This window comes from Thamnophis sirtalis, unplaced genomic scaffold (assembly GCF_051295495.1).
Source record: "Thamnophis sirtalis isolate CommonGarterSnake01/CBP01778 unplaced genomic scaffold, rThaSir2_p1.2 scaffold_2, whole genome shotgun sequence".
Taxonomy (NCBI): Eukaryota; Metazoa; Chordata; class Lepidosauria; order Squamata; family Natricidae; genus Thamnophis; species Thamnophis sirtalis.
In genome coordinates this window covers 53131816-53136322 of record NW_028261382.1, presented here as the reverse complement: position 1 = coordinate 53136322, position 4507 = coordinate 53131816, and positions in this window count along the sequence as shown.

Sequence of the window (4507 nt, the reverse complement as noted above, 5' to 3'; positions counted from 1 at the left end):
TGGATGTGACATGGCTTTTGAATTGTGGTCCTCAGCATCACCTGAGGATGTCATAAAGGTCTCGGCGTTGGCCCGTCAACTCAAAACGAGACGGAAGGATCTTGGAATGCTAAAAATGGAATCTGACCCTCGTTGCTCCGTCCAAGGAAGGGGTTAACTTTATTGCTGTAGGAGGGAATTGAATGCAGATCATATTCTTCAACACTATTCTATAGAATAGTTGGAAGGGACCTTGGAGGTCTTCTAGTCCAACCCCCTGCCTAGGCAGGAAACCCTACACCACTTCAGACAAATGGCTATCCAACATCTTCTTAAAAACTTCCAGTGTTGGAGCATTCACAACTTCTGGAGGCAAGTTGTTCCACTGATTAATGGTTCTAATTATCAGGAAATTTCTCCTTAGTTCTAAGTTGCTTCTCTCCTTGATTAGTTTCCACCCATTGCTTCTTGTTCTGTCCTCTGGTGCCTTGGAGAATAGCTTGACTCCCTCTTCTTTGGGGCAGCCCCTGAGATAGCAGAAGACTGCTATCGTGTCTCCCCTAGTCCTTCTTTTGGATATGGCCAGGCTAGAGAACAGAAGGACAGAACAAGAAGCAATGGGTGGAAACTAATCAAGGAGAGAAGCAACTTAGAACTAAGGAGAAACTTCCTGATAATTTGAACCATGAACCAGTGGAAGAGAAGTTGCTTTCAGATGTTGTGAATGCCCCAACACTGGAAGTTTTTAAGAAGAGGTTGGATAACCATTTGTATGGTATTGTTGAAAGAAATGTCCTTCTGGGTTCAGCTCCAAGTGGGGAAAAAGACACTGGAGACATGGAGGCTGCTTGGAAAGATGGTTTATTGTTGGACAGGACCACATGGCTTGAGCCCTGAACAGAAAAGGGGATCACATGCTTCAATGTTGATGGAGAAGAAGAGAAGGGCTGAGGGAGGGGCTTGCTAGGCTTTTTATACCCTGTTCAGTCCCACCTCTCTGTTTCCTGTTCCTGTGTAAGAAATGTATTCTGATTGGTTGTCAGACTCCCATGGTGCCATGCAGGGGGCTACTCTCTAGGCTGTGATGAGTTCTCAGATGCCTTGTGGTCAGTTGAGTAATATCCCTTCCCCCTACAGCTGCAGTGGGGAAGTCTTTATTATGTAAAGTGGGCTAGCCTGGCCATCTCAATGGCCCATTAACTGGGGATGGGCAGGAAGCTACAGGCAACTATTCTGTCTTTTAAAACATGCTTCTTTTCACATCCAGAGAAACATTCTGCCTTTTCAATATTTCCTAGGATATTTCATTTTTTTTCTGGGAGAGGGCTGGATGATAACTTCCCACAGTATAGGGTCACCTGCTTGAGTAAGGGGCTGGACTAGAAGACCTCTAAGGTGCCTTCCAACTCTGTTTACGGGACATCTACCAAAACAAAGCAGTCGCCAACTGAACACGGAGATATTCAACCTGGAAATTAGGAGGGATTTTTCTGACAGTGAGAACAATCAACCCATGGAACAGAAGTTTTCATCAGAAGTTTGTGGGAGCTTCATCCCTAGAGGCTTTCAAGGAGAGACTGGACTGCCATCTGTCAGAAATGGTGTAGGGTCTCCTGCCTGGGGTGGGGGGTTGGACTAGATGACCTCCAAGGTCCCTTCCAACTCTCTTAATCTGTATTTGTATCTTTCGAGCCTCTCCTTGCTCCCTATACAGATACCAGTAATTCAGAATAAGCATTAGAAGCGTTTCTGTCTCGCTGCTGCCATCTAGTGGTCACTCACACGTTGGCAGCCCAGAGACCGCCTGCGGAAGCCAGCAACAGCTAGTAAAATTGTAGTTAAGACAATTTCTCGGCACTACAAGTAGTCCTCGACTTATAACATCTCACGTAATGGCCATTCAAAGCTTCAACGGCACTGTTAAAAGGGACTTAGGGCCGTTTTTCACACTTATGACCATTGCAGCATTCCCCAGGGTCACATGAGTCACATTCAGATGCTCGACCGATGATTCACCTTTGAGATGGTTGCACTGTCCCCCTTTGTGACGTTCTAACAGTCAATAGGGAAGATGGATTCACTTAACAACCGGGTGATTCATTTAACAACATAGCACGGAAATCGGCATTAAACTCAAAACATTCGTGCTTAGGTAAAAAGTGATTTCATTTTCCTGGGCTCCAAGATCACCGCAGATGGGGACGGCAGCCAAGGAATCAAAAGACGCTTGCTCCTGGGGAGGAAAGCGGTGGGAAATCTAGACAGCATCCTAAAAAGCAGAGACATCACCCTGCCAACAAAAGTGCGCAGAGCCAAGGCTGTGGTTTTTCCCAGTTGCAATGGATGGCTGTGAAAGTTGGACCATAAGAGAGACTGAGCGCCAAAGAATGGAGGCCTTTGAACTCTGGCGCTGGAGAAGACGCCTGCATTGAGTCCCTTGGACTGCAAGGAGATCAAACCGGTCAGTCCCAGAGGAGATCCACCCTGGCTGCTCTTTAGAAGGCCGGATCCTGAAGAGGAAACTCAAAGACTTTGGCCACCTGATGAGAAGGAAGGAAGCCAAAGAATGGAGGCCTTTGAGCTCTGGTGCTGGAGAAGACTCCTGCATAGAGTCCCTTGGACTGCAAGGCCATCCAACCGGTCAGTCCAGAGTAGACCAACCCTGGCTGCTCTTTAGAAGGCCAGATCCTGAAGAGAAAACTCAAAGACTTTGGCCACCTAAGGAGAAGGAGGAAGGACTCCCTGGAAAAGAGCCTCATGCTGGGAACGATGGAGGGCAAAAGAAGAAGAAGGGGACGGCAGAGAAGGAGGTGGCTGGATGGAGTCACCGAAGCAGTTGGCCTGAGCTTCAATGGACTCCAGAGGATGGGAGAGGGCAGGAAGGCCTGGAGGAACGTTGTCCATGGGGTTACGATGGATCAGACACAACTTCGCAACTAACAACAACAACATAGAAAAGATTAGATAGATAGATAGATAGATAGATAGATAGATAGATAGATAGATAGATAGATAGATAGATAGATAGTAGATAGATAGATAGATGATAGATAGATGATAGATAGATAGATAGATAGATAGAATGTAGATAGATAGATAGATAGATAGATAGATAGATAGATAGATAGATGATTGATTGATTGATAGATAGATAGATAGATAGATAGAATGTAGATAGATAGATAGATAGATGATAGATGATAGATAGATGATAGATAGATGATAGATAGATAGATAGATAGATAGAATGTAGATAGATAGAAAGATAGATAGATAGATGATAGATGATAGATAGATAGATAGATAGATAGATAGATAGATAGATAGATAGATAGATAGATAGATAGAATAGAGAGAGGGAGAGAATAGAGATAGGTAGAGAGAGAAGAGAGAGGAGAGAGAGAGAGGAAGGGAGGGAGGGAGGGAGGGAGGGAGGGAGGGATATTTTTAGTGCATCTAGTCAAGGATTATGGTTTTCCCAGTTGCAATGGATGGCTGTGAAGGTTGGACCATAAGGAAGGCTGAGCGCCAAAGAATGGAGGCCTTTGAACTCTGGTGCTGGAGAAGACTCCTGCATTGAGTCCCTTGGACTGCAAGGCCATCCAACTGGTCAGTCCTAGAGGAGATCAACCTTGGCTGCTCTTTAGAAGGCCAGATCCTGAAGAGGAAACTCAAAGACTTTGGCCACCTGATGAGAAGGAGGAAGGACTCCCTGGAGAAGAGCCTCATGCTGGGAACGATGGAGGGCAAAAGAAGAAGAAGGGGACGGCAGAGAAGGAGGTGGCTGGATGGAGTCACCGAAGCAGCTGGCGTGAGCTTCAATGGACTCTAGAGGATGGGAGAGGACAGGGAGGCCTGGAGGAACGTTGTCCATGGGGTCACAATGGATCAGACACAACTTCGCAACTAACAACAACAACATAGAAAAGATTAGATAGATAGATAGATAGATAGATAGATAGATAGATAGATAGATAGATAGATAGATAGATAGATAGAATGTAGATAGATAGATAGATAGATGATAGATAGATAGATAGATAGATAGATAGATAGATAGAATGTAGATAGATAGATAGATAGATAGATAGATAGATAGATAGATAGTTGATAGATAGATGATAGATAGATGATAGATAGATGATAGATAGATGATAGATAGATAGATAGATAGATAGATAGAGATAGATAGATAGAGATAGATAGATAGATGGAATGTAAATAGATAGATAGATAGATAGATAGATAGATAGATAGATAGATAGATAGAATGTAGATAGATAGATAGATAGATGATAGATAGATAGATAGATAGATGATAGATAGATAGATAGATAGATGATAGATAGATAGATAGATAGATAGATAGATAGATAGATGATAGATAGAATGTAGATAGATAGAAAGATAGATAGATAGATAGATGATAGATGATAGATAGATAGATAGATAGATAGATAGATAGATAGATAGATAGATAGATAGATAGATAGATAGATAGATAGATAGATAGATAGATAGATAGAAT